The sequence below is a fragment of the Scatophagus argus genome, chromosome 11, assembly GCF_020382885.2.
Source record: "Scatophagus argus isolate fScaArg1 chromosome 11, fScaArg1.pri, whole genome shotgun sequence".
NCBI lineage: Eukaryota > Metazoa > Chordata > Actinopteri > Scatophagidae > Scatophagus > Scatophagus argus.
Window position 1 is genome coordinate 11,213,661 of NC_058503.1, and position 16,256 is coordinate 11,229,916.

Consider the following 16,256-nt stretch of genomic DNA (forward strand, 5'->3'; position numbering starts at 1 on the left):
AGCTGCCCCCAAGTGGCCAAAAAAAATCTGTTATCGCAGATTTAGCTAGTAAAGTACTACGTGCATAGTATTTTTTTTTTTTGTCAGTGTCTAGTGGGGATGTGTGTCTGGAATATAAGTAAGTTACATAAGTGTAGAGAGAATTGCACGAATTTGAGACTGAATGCAGTAATACAGTAAACTGATACATTTTCGTGTTGCACTTTATGGACTTTTTTCTTCTGTGTTCTCTGAAGTCTCTCAGTAAAAAGTGAAAGTGCATGGCCTCAATGACTCACACAGCAGGGTAATGGATGCCCTCCGAACACAGATTAACCTGAAGGAGGAAAACTGAGCAGGTTTACAGTTCTGGTTGTATCTTTAGATGTAGGAGGCAAGGTGCTTTCACAATGATCAGGTCTTTATTATGTGTGCAGCTTTGGGTGACCTTGCAGGTCTTGGACTTCCATTGTGCGGAAACTGTTTTGATGCGTCATTAATTCAATTCGTCTGGCAGGGCTGAGCAGCAATACAGTTGGTTTGATAATTAAATATTACTGCTGCAGAGAGTGCAACGGCATATGTCAAACTCCTGTTCCCTGTCACAACAAAGAAAATGAAACGGCCAGGAAATTAGTTAAAAGTGATTCATATTAGACTATGCAAAAAACAAAAATGTGGAGTGCTTTTTTTTTTTCAAAAGAAACTTTAACAGTTTCGTTGCAGAAAGTCTAATTAAGTGAAAAATGGAACATTTTCAAATCAGACTTATGTGGTGTTGAGTGTTCTTGTCAAAATTCTAGAGATGACAGCTCATTTTCTGTTTTAATTATTACATTTCTTTTACTTGTTTGGATTCCTAATATCCAATTTAAACACTTTTACATAAACACATTTACTGTTGCTGCCTATCATTTTTCAGCCCTGATATATTATTTCTGTGGTGAAGTTCACAGATGAGTGAAGGGGTGAGGGAGAAGCTAGACTTAAATTAGCCATCTTGGGTTAAGAGGATTGAAACTGCTGAAGTCTGAGGGAGAAAGAAGCAATGAAATTGAATAAAAAATTGTGGATGTACAGAATCTGCTTCGATGCCATCTGAATTGGAATCAGAACCAGTCCTCTGAAGTGTTGGATGTTTAAGTGCATTCTACTTATATAAGATAATCCTTTATTGATCCCCAGAGGGGAAATTCAAGTATTGCAGCATCTCAGGACAGAATAAGTACAGGAGCGAAAAAGTAGAAAAAAATAAAAAATAGAATAGAAACTACAGAGTATTAAATACTAAAAACAAAATACATACACACAGTATGTGTGTGAGAGTAGTGCATAGCGTCCTAAAACGGATAATGTATTTTTCACCTATGAAAAACAACTCAAACTTTAGATTATTTTATTGTGTAGTTAAACTCTTTATCAATTTGAAAACAAATGTTAAAGCTGCTCTGATCAATATTGTTACAGTATATTAAGTTGTTGTGTCCTTCAGCTCATTGTTTTGGTTTTATTTTCCCTGGTTTTACTTGTTCCCAAAGCTAACAGCTTGCTAATGTACCCAACCTGCCCATCACCAAACAGAAGGAAGACAAAGTCAGCAACTAGCTGCTGAACATTATGGAGCATTTTGCAGCTACCTTAGTGGAAAATAAGGACACCAAAAGAGAGCTAAATGGAGAGAAAATACTGGACATTTGTCAGGTGGCCAGAAACACAGTTTAGAATGAATGATAATGTTGCTTCTGGATGTGTAAACAGGCAAATGTTTGCTTGTACATTTGCAATTTTATAAGGTGATAATAGTTTTTTATTGTTTACAGATCGTTGCACTGCCTCCACGTGGCAAAAAGAAAGCTATTACAACTTTAAATAAATTGTGAAGTTACACTTTCAAGTAAACCAGAAATAATACAGAAGTTGTAAGTTAAAGGTTAGGAGTTTGAATATGCTGTGGGTTAGACTTCTAGGATGAAAGAGATGATTATTTTCATCACTTCAGGAGAGGATGAAGTGCAATATACTGAGATGACACGACCAACCTTTGAAGACACATTGTAGTCTCTGGGGTCTTCTGTGTAATTCTTATTTCATCACACAATGCTTATCTCAGTAGAGATGTGCCATACTTTGTGGGAGTGTGTATCCAAGTTTCTAATCACTTTTAGGAAGATTATATGCATTTTTTGCCATGTGGTGTGTCTCTTCTGTTGGAGAGGGGATTAGTGTCCCATTTCTGTGCAGAAATATACTGCTCGATACATGACGCACCAAACAGGGAGGCCTGAGATGTCTTCACACATATTGTTAGTGCACAGTGATTGAATAAGTGAGCCCTTATAGACAATTGCAATATTAGCATTTGGGAGAGAAAAAATGAAAAGCTTTGCATGTGTTTGAATCGTTATGGATATTTGTCATTGTCTGATGGCTTGGAACTGTTCGAACTGTGGTATGGATGGAGCTTACCGTCTTCCTCTAAAAGCCACTCTAGGTAATGAAAGCCGTGCAGCTCGCCAGAGGAGGCTTGCAGCTTCTCTGACGCTGCTGTCAAATAATTGCTGGTCCGGCAAATATGAATCTCCAATCGTCTGATTCAGCTCTTATAGCCTGATTAGAAGGTGGCATTTGGTCGAGTGGCTGGCAAGGACCTTCGTCCTCTAGTCCCAGTTTTTCAGGATCTTGTGGTAAGAAATGTTGCATCAGGAACTTTTTTTGTTTGCTTTATTTTTATGGCACAATTTCAGTTTCCTCCCTGAAAGCAATTGCACAGTGACTGGTGTGCTCTCAAAATGTTTTGGCTGGAGTCAGAAATATCATTTTCTTAATTTGATTCATGCCACCACATATGATGAATACCTTGTTTTAATTCTAAACAGTGTGCCATCAGGACCTCTCAGATCCCAAACGTGCTGTCATGCAGCTGAACTCCCACTTCCCTGTCAGCTTTTGATCAGCCTCAGATCACCCCCTAGACTGAAGTAAAAAGAAGAGAAGCAAAGCACCTCATACTGATCTAGTTAAATGCAGTCATCAATGTGATGAGAATGAGTCAGCTGGTGCAGTGATTCAGAGATTCTGTGTTTAATGTCCCCAGGAGACCTGTTCGGTGGCTGAGCTGTTCAAATGCTCCTTTTTATCAAAGGGGCAATTAACTTTGGCTCTGTCTTCCCTCTAATTGAGAAAAGAACATTCTAGTTCAGTACTATAAACAGTCCATAAAAAAGTAATTGTGCAAAACTTGAAGATTCTTACCATAAATTCTTCAGTGTTTGTTGATCAAGAGCCGCCTGATCAGCAAGTTCATGAATATTGCTTTGAAGACAGTGGTTGTCGGCTTTATAGCACTGCTGCAGCTTAATGCTGTGTTCTCAAAATGACTGGCTCCTTTAACCAATTTAGCTTTCACCGGTTTTTAAATGCAACACTCAGTATATCCCAATAAAATGTGTGTTTTATAGCATAATTTATTCTGACATTTTGTTATGGATACACAAACATCAATTTCAAACAATAAAATAATGCAAATAAACAAGACAGAAAAAAAAGAAAGTGTTCAGCTATGTTAACAAGACTCCTTGTTAATTCATGAGGGCATTTTCTTGCCTGTGTGTGCATGTGTGTTGTCCAGCAGTGAAGTGGAAAATGCCAGAAGAGGTGTGTTACTTCATAGTTGAAATCTGTAAGATGTGATGCAAGGACCATGCTGGGAATAAGTACCTCTGGAGTTGATTTATTATTACAACCAGGAGAAAGGTCATCTGTCCTTATCTTTGGCAAGCTGGTGACAGGTAAGTTATACTTAGGGGAGGCGAGCTGAGGCTTCCTGCCTCACACCTCTCCCCAATTTGGATTCAGTGGTTGACTGAGCACCTGGCACACTTAAAGTTAAGCACAGGTAAAGTCACCTTCACACGGACTAATCTCCGCTTGCGAGAGTTTGCCACCGCTACGTCGTCCGGTGGGTTAAAGCTCTTGGATGTGTTGACGTTGCTGTGGGCTGTTCTGTGTTGAAATACATAACAATTCTGTATTGCACTTCAAAATGACTTCACTACAGGGAGAAGGTGCGCTCAGGTGTGCTTCTAAGATATACCGAAATCAGTCATGGCATGTATGTATGTAATAAAATGGTAATCCATAAAACATGTTCCATCAATGGAATCATTACTGCTGGTGTCCCTTGCTTCTTATGTGTGCTGCAGCATCACTCAGAGTTTCTGTGAGAGAGATTTGAATAATCTCACTGAACAGATTGCAGTCCAGATTGCCTCTTAAATTCCTGCATTTATAAATAGGTGCTTGGTCTCATTTTATTTCACAAAATCATTATAGATATTTGATCAGTGGTGCACGTGATTAAGGGCTGACACTTGTTTCGTTAATGTTCGGTATATCGTTTAATATATAATTATGATTCAGTAATACATCACAAAACAACTCTTTAGAATTTCGGGCTTTCTGTAATGGAACTGCCATTTATTATAATATCCTTGATATTTTGAAGAGCATAAAGGCAGAAACATAAGGTATGATGCGTTTTGTTGTGTGTTTGAACAATAGTTTATTTCCCACTGGAAAAAGATTTCCTTCTTTAAATCAATTCACACCCACCTACAATATTGCAGCATAAATTGGATCCCAGGCCACAGTATAATAAGTATGGATTGAAAATCTGTCCTAACAACAGTACAGCACCAGAGAGTAGAGTAACATCTTGTGGTATCACAGAGTGCTGGTGTGGAACAAATAGCATTATGTCCCAACACGTGTTGCGATACAGCACATCAACCTCATCATAGGAATCCGGTGTCCCTCATTCTGAGTCAGTCCTTCCGAGGTGCCAAAACAAAGCTTTAAATCCCACTCCCAGATCCAGGGATCACTTAACTTCTCATCAGTCCCTATTCTGCCATGGATAGCGGACTTTGCTTCATTCATCATTCTGTGTAAGCCTCCCCTCTCATGTTTGGACTTTGAGCTGTGAATCTGTTTACTCTCTCTTCGAGGATGGTGAAAGGAGATTGTCCTAACACTGGAGGCATTTGCTGCACTTGTAATGCCAGGCGTGTCTGTGAATCATCATAAATTACAGATGGAGGAACAATATTAAGTGTCTTTGAGTGCTTCCTTTCATACACAACAGCACATGTGAATAATTAGAAAATGGCTATTCATTCTCTATGTCATCAAGAAGCAGATAATGCCTTTGCTAAATATTTCAAGATGGAGTATAAAGCCATGCATATTAATGCTATGTGACATAAATTAGCATATCTTCAAGTTTTTATGAAAGCCAACATGAGTGTGTTTTGAGCTTTTAGCTGCAACATGCAGGGAAGTTGCAGGGTCATTTTAGGCCTGGGAGTGCAATACAGAGTGCCAACATGACTAATGGGCCTAACCTGGATCCACTATCGACTTCCACAGAAATACTCAGCGATTGATTTGACTGCTTATACCACTGCCATAATCTCCACTCCAATGATATGGTTTCATAGCTTTTTTGTAAAACTGCTGCTGCAGCATTTTGTTTAATGTCGGGCGTAAAATCAAATCCGGCTGCTCAGTGTCGAGCTACTCTTTTAAATTCAACTTGGCTTGCCACCTCACCGCTAAGAATGTATGGGATGAAGTATTCGTTCTGTCACAAACGTTTATAGCTTTAGTTTATTATCAGTTTATCATCAACAAAATATGCATTGGAAATATTTTTTTATGATGATGACTGATGGTACAGCATTCTTTGACTTTTCCAGGTCTTTCTGTGTCTATTTGACCATGCAGTCAAGGGAAAGAAGCACTTGTATGTGTTTCATTTGTGATGAGATTTAACATTGCTTATTTGCCCAGTGACGCAGACACCAGCAAACTGTGCTTGATTCATTTGTATTTAGTTTGTTTCAAAGTGAGTCCTACAGCCATCTCTGCTCTCCTAAAGTGAGAAAGGAGAGAGCTGAGCTCTAAGCAGTTGTTCCAGCACAAGACTGTGGCCTTTCCATGTAGATGATTGATTCAGGTGCGGTGAGGGGGGAGAGGAGGGATCTGGCTTTGGGCTGTGTCCGTTAATCACACTGTATTACCACACAGGAGGCATTTATCACCAAACACCAAAGGCTTCAGTCCACAGGGAACACTGAAACCAATCTCCTCGCTTACATGCAATCCATCCAGGGCCACGAAAAGCAGCATTGTTGAGTGCTACCGCATCCATTTTCTCTGTAAGAGGGGGATGTTCCAAAGAAAAAGTAAGAGGCAAAGAACAGAGAGGAAGGGAGGGGTTTGTAGAGACTTTGGGATTAGTCCTTGAAAAACTCTGTGGTATATATATATATATATATATATATATATATATATATATATATATATATATATATATATATAATGTCATTTTATTTTTTTTACTTTTCCTATGTAACAGTCTTGTATGGTGTTGATGTCACGGCATGGATTGTAAACTTAGGCCCCAGGCTTTCAGATCTAAAACAGCCTTGCCTTGAAACAATGCTAGACATAAAACAACGAGAACCCCCAGCCACAGAGCCCCAGACCAACATAGTCAGCAAGAACAGTGCTGCCTTGCTAGATGACTTTGCACTGAGTTGCTGAAAAACTTGAGCCAGCTTTACCTTTTTTTGCAAGATGTCTGAAAGCAGCTTTAGACAGCAGAGCCTATAGACCCAAGGGTGTCAAAGCTGAAGTCACATCCCTTTTGGGTGACATTGTGGCTGATCCTCTTGGCTATTAGTCACAGTTATTTTCTGTCAGCAAATAGCTAATAACATCATCAAACCTGTGTCCAGCTAAATAACGGATGTGTATGTTTTTGGTGTATAGAAAGTAGAGCATACTACCGGCTTATATGTGCCAACTATCATCTGTCTATTTTTACCAGTGCACCCAATGTTGCTAGTAGCTAAAAGCTAATTATTGAGTATTTTTCATAATCTGAGCATAGTGAGAAGAGTGACACTTTGTAGAGGAAGTCAGTGAGTTAGCTAAACTTTGGATCCTAGCACCATTTTGTATCTAAACAATACAGTACAATACAATACAATACAGGTGCTTGCTTTTGGCCTGTGATCCACCATTGAGTTTCACTGAGTTTCAGTTTCAGGCCTCCAAGGGAAAATGTTTGGCCACCCCGAGAATGTATGTTTTGTTTAACAGCCTGGGTTGTTGACACTTAATGTTGTAAACAAGGCGATTTAATCAACTTTGAAAATGATATAGCTCCTCTGCCTTTGTTTTTTTTAGTCTGCATACCTTATTTTTGGGGCATATTCCATATAGGATTGGTAAAAATGTGATCAGTAATTCAGTGAATCTTATTCTGTGGGGGGTGATAGTATGGGTCCCGCTAGCAGTGGATGCTGCTAAAGTGCTGGCTCTCTAAAGAGGAATACTTGTTGGTAATCAAGTTACACGTTGCAACGCCAGATAATAATCACAAGTGGAGCCCTCTAACCTGTCACTCCGTGAGCTGTTGACTCAACTGACCCTGGGTTACAGTAAAGTGACTATTTATGGGTGGTTCTTTGTCCTGCTTATCTGAACCAGTCCATGCATGCTCTGTTCTGCAGGGGTGGATTAGAGAGCTCTGTGAATGCTTAAACATTGTTATTATTGTAAGTATTATTTTCCCCCAGGATCCTCATGTACAGGCTGCACTCAACACCCTATAAACAAGTGACCATAGCTATGATAATGGTTTTCCAAGTAGGGGGCTGTAAATCATGTGCTTCTGTACAGCAGGGTTCTCCTTTTGTTCTGAGTGAAAGATAAATTATTGTAAAAGGTTATTATTCGGTAAAAGCTGCAATTATTGTAGGGATATAAAGCCTTCAATGGGGATTCATGTTGTGTTCAAAAAATGGTAACACACTTCTTTAGGTACCTTTGAGTGTGTACAGGTCTGTGTGTTGATTAATTTGAGGCCTTATCAGTTTGTGTGAGCTGGTGATTGGTCTGCTGGTTCCTCTGGGATGGATGCATAAGAAGTTTGTCGGATTTTCTCCCAAGCCTGTTAAATAACATAATTTCCTGTCTGTCATACATGTAATCTGTGGTCTTTGCAGACATGTGTTAGTTTGACATTTAGCCTACATTGAAATGGAAAGTGTGATCTAGTGAGGTTACATGTGTCAACCCCGGTGTAATTGTTTAAGCACAAAGGCACAGAACGACACACCCTCAGGACCTTAACACCGACGCTTGATAAATTAGAGCAAACAGACGCTTGTTTATACAAAGCTTTGATGAGCGGCTGTATTTTGTCACGTCAGACGACAAACAACGTCTAAGTGAAGGGTAACCACTGCTGTTTTTAATTAACGAACCGCACTTGCAATCACAGCAATAAAATTTTCTGCTGTGTTGTCTGGTAAAAGTAGATCAAAGTCAAAGCTGTGCCAGCAGTGTGCATTTGAGTTGGGCTTTTTGCTTTCTCTCCCTTTTTTTTTTTTTTTTCATACGTGGGAGCTACAGGGAAATATACAGTGCAGCCTTTTTTATGTCACCCAATATTAGGAGGCCTGAGCTCAGTGGAACAGTAGCTGAATAAATTTCCCCTTGTGTTGACAAGAGTGGCAGTTCATCCAGGAATTTATATTCATGGCTGCAAATGGAAATGGAACAACCAAGAGAGGTGTCCTGCAGTGCCAGGACCAGTTATTGATGTGCAGTGGAGGCGAGAGAGTGACATTTAACAGCGTGAGGATGAGCGGCCCCTGACCAGCTAGAATACTCTGCAGCAGATGCCCTGGCACATATAGGACCAGGCTACAGTACAGCTTGTCTTTATAGGGAACTTAGAAGAGGTGAGAGGAATGGACCTAAGAGCTGAGGGAGTCATTTCAGCTGGCCTCCACCTTGCCGCAGTCAGAGGAGACAAACAGGAAAATCAATACTCCCACTCAGGACAGTTCACTACAAGGGCCTCCCTCAGCGCCGCTATCTGTCAGAGTCAGTCCCTCAAGCGAGATGGGATGGGAGCCGCTGACAAGGTAGGTGTCAGAGCACACTTATCACGCCGTTAGAGAGCGACTTAAGTCTTGTTCAGCACCCATGGACAGCTCCAGACAGACAAAGGAGTTCAGTCAAAATGTTGGCCCCAGGTTTATCTGCCCTTTCTCTTTGCACCTTCAAAACATGTTCCCATGAAATTTCTGGCAAAGATGAAAGTAGGGAGTGTACACCACGTGTGATAGGCATTTACAACAAATCTTCCACCAGCTTGAGGAAGACAGCGCATCAGGAATCTAAGCACACAACTTGCAGTGTGTGCTGTTTGATACCCCCATCCATTCCAATAATAGCCCTGTAAAGGGGAGAGGGGGTGGGAAACATCAACAGTTACGTTTATCCTCAGTATTTGCTGTGTGTGCGTGTGTGTGTTTGTGTGTGTGGTGAATGAGGAGGGCAATCAGTGAGTGCTGCCAATGGTAATGAAGCCACCACTATAAATGGGCTAGTCATTCGTGATTAACTGGTGTGTCATGCCTGAAGTAATTGCCTTAATTAGCTATTGAACAGGTTTCAGGGTTAATGGGACAACAGGTTGGCGGTGAACCTGATTTAGTGTTGGAAGTTAATGATTTTACTCTCATCTTCCCCTCATTCCTCGAAATGATTTGATTAACAGCACGGGAGAAACAGATCCCCTTGTTTGTTAATACAAAATCAATTTCATGCCTCACCGAGCTGTCTCTGACAATGTTTTTGTTGGAAGCAAGGTCTTCAGTCAGCCACTGGAGACAGGACAAACACAGCAAGGCCTGCAGAAGAGCACAGACGTTAAATCTGCCTCTCTGAGTTGAGGTGCATGTTTGAAAGCTGGCAGCTCTCTCACACTGCCCACAAATTTACCTCCACTAAGCTTTTTTTTTTTTTTTTTTGTCTGTCATGACTAGCAGCCAGTCTGGTGTGTTTTCCCTGAGAATGTGTCAGAGCAATAAGCCTATCCGAGTAATTGGGAAGCAGGTACCCTAAAGTCTGCTCTGTGAGACACGATCAATGTGTTTGGAAGTGTGTTTTGTGTGAAATGCCAGCAGGGGAAAGTGTAAAGATATTGTCCTCAAATTCTCATATGCCAAGGCCACTTAATTGGAGAAACCTTAGTCCTTTATTGAATAGAGGTCAAAACATAACAGCCTTTTTACTGTTAACCTCCATTTTTCTCATTGAAAACAGTTCAGACATCAGTTTGGCTGTGCTTCTCTGTGGCATATTGTGCCTGTAGCATGGCTTGGATATTTTGGCAGAGCTTGCAAGCTGGTTTCAGAGCAGTTGCACAAATATTAAAGCCTTTGATTTTTCTTCCCATCTCTTTCATAGATTTCTTTATTTCTTTTTTTTTTTTGGTTTTCAAATACCCATGATTAGAATAGGTTGATAGCTGCAGTATACATCCTAGACAGCCAGCTGTGGTTTAACTGTGATGTGCATGAGCAAATCAGCTCACTTTGTCTCAGTGTTACACAGTTCACAGTGATATCCAGTACATGAATCACAGCTGTATTTTATCAGCTGGAGTTTTTACAAAACAAGCACTTTAATGACATCATCTTGAGCTTAAAGGAATTGTGACATTTTTCACGATTTGTAGACAAGCCATTCACCAAGCAGTTGAAAGATTAAGAATTATTTTTCATCTCAGTCTTTTATTTTTTATTAATCTGCTATTTTTTGAGTAAACATTCAGTCCTTGAAGTGTAAGTGTAAGTTTTATCCGTGTCCTCAGAGAAAAGCTGCAAAGGCTAATATTACAGATAGTGTGATGAACGATGAACGATTGGCATTTTTGCTTGTAAAATTATTTGAACAATTAAACATCAAAGCAGCCACAGATTATTTGTTTTATTTTTTTTATTTTTAAATGACAAAAAAATTATTATTAGTTAATTATTTCAGCCCACATATATTGGCTATATAATGCCAAGAAAAGACAATTTCACAAGATCACTCTCTGTATTTGCACTAGCAACATTGTTTTTGGAGTTTTGATTATTCTAATAAGGTGAATTCATGAATTCATTCAGAAAACCTCAGTGTGGTGAGTACATTGACATTCACTTGTACAGCCCTGGTACTTATAGATTAAAGACATAAAGTGGAATGGTAAAATGCAGGGACGTTTCTGCTGAGCTGCAAAAAACTACTGTGCACTCCCCCATGGGAGTCATAAAGGTGCTGCCACAGAAGAGTAAATGAAGTGTGAGTGTATTCACAGAGCTTCACTCGGGTTGGAGGGTTGAGCTTGGGGTTAAATCAGCCTTTGAAAAAAGTTGTCTCAATTGCAGAGAAAAGCAGGAGAAATGTGGAGGACGTGGATTCTGACTTATGGTGTCTCAGAGGAACTCAACCACAAAGTCATTTCTGTTTTGTATTTCCTCATGTGCAGTGTCACGTGGACAGCAACAAAGATCATTTCACGCCTTCTTCACAGAATTATCTCTATCAGCCTGGCTGTTTGTTCGGCACTCTTGAACTTTTACGACTCCGTGCACATGAGACTTTGAGCAGTTTTCGCTTCACAAGAGCCGAATGAGAGGCTTGCAGAGGTGGCATGCAGTATCATTGAGACAGCAGTGTGATGAAGAGGAGGGCTTTCCTCCCTGGGAACAGACAGAACCAGTGTGTCAGTGTTCCTCTGTTGCTTCGAAGACGCAAATCCTGCATTACTTGCAGTGAGGATGCTGACAAAGTTTCATCACCTGCAGAGCAAAAGTGAGCGGATCAGAAGCAAGTGAGCAACAAAGACAATAATACAGACATGTCAGTCACCTTCTTTCACTCTCCTTTGTTTTTTTCTCTATCTCTTCCTGTCTTTTTCTTCTCCCTGAAGACCCGTGATCAGCTTGTCAGCACCTCCGATGCCTTTGTTCAATGAGCAAGTCGTTCTACTCTGATTGTCAATGAAACTTTGTGTCTATGAGCCAGCTAAGCACTCAAGGTCCCACTCATCTGTCAGACACAGCAGTTACACTCTGCCTTCTGATAATAGCGAGGCTGCACACAGATGCTCGGCAGCAGCTGTCTCCTCAACTATTCACGAGTAATTCATTGTGAAATATTTGATATTGAGCAGGTAGTGCATTACGGACACTTGGCCGTACATTTTCACCTGAACTTTAATTGAACCAGCCATGTTGTTATAATAATATATGCTCACAAATCAAAGTCTACCTTGTTTAATGGTTGAGCTACTGAGGAGAATACGCAGTGGGAGGTGGTTATTAACTGATATTGATGTAACTGGCAAAGTGTGCAGTGCTACTGAGGTAGCAGATATTAAAGGGTAAGAGATATTAAATTGCTGTTGTGGGCCTGTGTGTATAGGCAGTACTGAAATACACATTTTTTTTACTGATCTGAGTGTTCTTATAACATTGTCTTTTATGAAGCTGTGTGAAACAGTATTCTATGCTCTTGTTTTGTTGTTGTTAGATATTTACTGGCAATTTGTATACCACTTATTTATTGTACTTATTGCTGATTTGTATATTTAAAATTCAAATTTTCAGTTTGTCAGTTGATCCACACTGGAATTTCTCAATCTACTCAATGGATTGCCATGAAATTTACATATAGATTCTCATGATCCCCAGAGGATGAATCCCAGTGACTTTTGTGATAGCCCAAAATGAAGACATGGACACAAGGAGAGGTATAAAGAACTAAAGTGAAAGGAAAGGAAACAGACAAACCGACCAAAGATTACTTATACTGGGAAGGGAAAACAAACAAGGAACAGGTGAAAGGCATCAGGCTGCTAAGACAGAAAATGTAAAACAAAGCAGGGCACAAGAGAAGAAAACTTACAAATAAAAGAGATAATTCTATACTAAAACACCAAACCATGACTCATAACTGAATCATCAGTCCAAAATCCATTGATAAAAAGTCAAAGCTTAAAACATTACAGAAATTAGCCAATTGACTCCCAAGAAGTATTTTGACAAGAAAGCAGCTTAAACAGCAGCAGCAAGCTTAAAATTCAGGCTTCAGAGCCATCTATCTATCTATCTATCTGTGTGATGCTAACTTATTAACTTCTTGTATACACTACAAACAGGTGCTTATTTTCTTTTGCTCCATATTGTGAAGGTCTAAGTGGACAATGATTTGCATTTAAGTGTCCCAGCGCATGACATCAGTTCGGACACCGTGCTATCCTCTTTTTGCCAGTACATCAGTTTAGGTTTCATGTCTGAGATCGTCTTTGAAGTTCATCCTGTAATCGGAGCTGCAACAAAAGCTAAAGGAGCTGTGGGGTTGTCAGCCAGAGCTATTGTCTCCCACCAGACTGTATTATAGCAACATGACATGAAGAAGATAAATCACGGATGTTATCAGGTTAAGATCCAGGGCCAGACTGGTGCTCTTTTGCTCTCTAGGTGGTCAGGGAAGTTGTGCAACTCTGCTTCTCAGAGATGCCCCAAGCTGATAGCCATGAATGTTGCAGAGCAATAAGCAAAAGCAGCTATCAAATGCCTCAACGCAAGACTGAGCCCTGGCTACTTTTGTCTGATAATGGTGGTCAGAAACTCTTATCTCTCCAGACGTTCTCTGCGGATGCCAACTGTCCATGGCAGAGCAGGAGGCAGGAGGGGGATCTGACATGGGCATCACTCCAAACAGTAAGAGCCGTGAGAGGGAGATTTTTCCGACCCTGTCAGAACCCCCGACATACTCCACATATCCACTACGCTAACAAGCATCTAGCTCACAACAAAACAGGATCTATTTGTGGCCGTTGTGTTCCGTGTTGGACGTGTTAGACATCTGCTGACTGTTAAAGCACACTCTGCCTCTTTCAGTTTTATTGTTTTATTGCCGAATGTGAGATGACGATCAATCTGTGATTTACAGACACACACAATACAAATTTGGGGATTTGGACCGAGAGATGATAGACTGAAGCGTGACGTGCTGGCTGCCGACTGAGCCGATGGACCAATATAACATCGTGTTGTCCATCTGTGGGTCCATCTGGTGTGATGGGGACAGAAAACGTAGCTAAGAGCTCTGATTTCTGGCTTTCTAGTTAAGGACACAGAACCCAAAATCAAGATTATGCACATGACATGACCTAACATGGGATAACACAGAAAAGCACACAGTAGAATAGAATACTGGTTGGAAGTGTGACAGGAATCGTTTCAGGACAGTTTAGGGAAGATATCTCTGGCAAATATTTGGCTTCTCAGTCTGTCCTTGAAGCAAAATGAACCGTGGATGTAAATCTTTGGACATTTTTGTATGTGTGTTTTCATATGTGCATGGCAACAGCCAAACATTCAGCTCCTGTCTAACTAGCTACAGTGCAGAAGCACAATGTCTCCCAACTCTGCTTCTGTGGCTAAAATGTCAGTATTGATTGAGCGGATGAGGAGGAGTCTCACTGTTTGTGAGCTATGACCTTTCTTATAGTGTTGCATGATGAGATCGATTATAGCCATACACATTATATCCATGAAGCACACCATTTATTTTCCTCCTTTGCTATTGATCTTGTAGCATTTCAAGGCAAAGTAGTGGAATAAACCAGTATGAGGATTTTTATCTGTGAGACATTACACGGATCGATAAAGAGCAACTTACAATATTATATTTCATATTTAACCAGACATTTCAGACTGCGTTTTTTTTTGTTTTTTTTTCATTTCTGATGAAATGGCGACATAGCAGTCCACAGGTGAACATTTTTGTTTGGCTCACTTGATAACAATAAAAAGTGCCAATTAGAGCAGTCCCTGTGAGTCGTGGGGAAAGGTCATTTTGACAGTCTCATTTTTTTCCACTGAATGCACCTCACACACAGTGTGGAGCACAAGCTGGCGACCAAATTGTCTCACAGCAAGGGAAAAGCATAATGAAATTTTAGTTGAGTTCAAGAGCATTAAATGATGGTTGTCAGTATGAGACAATCCTGTGCTGATAACAACGTGAGCTGTAAAGCAGCACATTAACTTTGTTAGATTTGTGTGTAAACGCTTACAAAATTAGGCCTAACTGTGTAACTAAACGTTGTTTCACTTCTAACACAGGCAATACAACAAAATAAGACAGCAGGTGTTCACCAAGCAGGTGTGTGATGAGTCTCTTTACAAATAAATTAACACTATCTGCTGTACATTTTAAGCTGACACTTGTCCATCCTTTCTTATTAAATTGTTAAGTGTAGTTATAGTTCTTATCAAAAACATATTGTATTTATGTCAGGAAGTTAACTTTCTGATGTCAAAATCAATATCAGCCTCATAGAGCCAAAAGCATATCAGCTGGATATCACAGTCATATCAATCAATGGCAAGAAATCAAGATTCAGGGAGATTCACTTAATGGAAATCCTTTAAATTAAAAAAAAAAAAAAATCAGTGTGGACCAAAGTTCTGGACCATCCATGTGATTGGCCAACATTGCTAAGAACCACTTTGCTTTTTTTTAATCATTTTATCTTTCTCAGACATTATCATCTTAACTTTTCATTTGCGTTAGTTGTTCCTGTGCTGGAAACATCATGTCCTCAAATATACAAACTTTTTCATAATTATTATTTCCATAAAGACCTTGACTGTGAGCCTTAGTAAAGCTGCCACCTATGACCAGTTTACCTCCTTAAGAAATTTATCTGACAGTCCCATTGTCTACTGCTTTACTGAGATTGTCGGCTGCACAGTCTGTTTTATAGCTCTATTCACTTGTATAGAATTAACTACTGCCCCAAGGAAATTGTTTTTCCGATTGTCAGTGTTTTCCATTTCCCTTATATTATCAAATTTCATTTTCTCCCCATTGTGATTCTTATTAAGCTTTTATTCATTCAGCTATTCATTCAAAAAGGATCTAATTTGCATAGATGTGAATAAAGAAAAATAGCAGATACACAAAAGCTCCAGTTCAAAGTGATTTCAACCCAAATCAAAACTTGCATAAAAAGAGCTCAAGAGATCCCAGCTCTTACTTGAAAGTCATGCTGCGTGCAATTTATACACCTACTGAGCATCAAAATATCAAAAACATGCACATAACACAAAATAGACTTACCTAACAATGTTACTCCCATACATTATGCATTTATTTCTGCAATTTCCTCAAGCAGAAATTATTTCATTTTGAACCCAAGAAGCTGTGAAGACATTTTGAAGTGTCCAGTGAGGGGAGAGATTTGAAAAATCAATTATTTATCAAGTTTCAAAGAACGAAAGTTTATATCTCTGCTGTAAACATTCATAATGACTGCTTTATGATCTCTCACTCCAAAAGGTGTAAAGAAA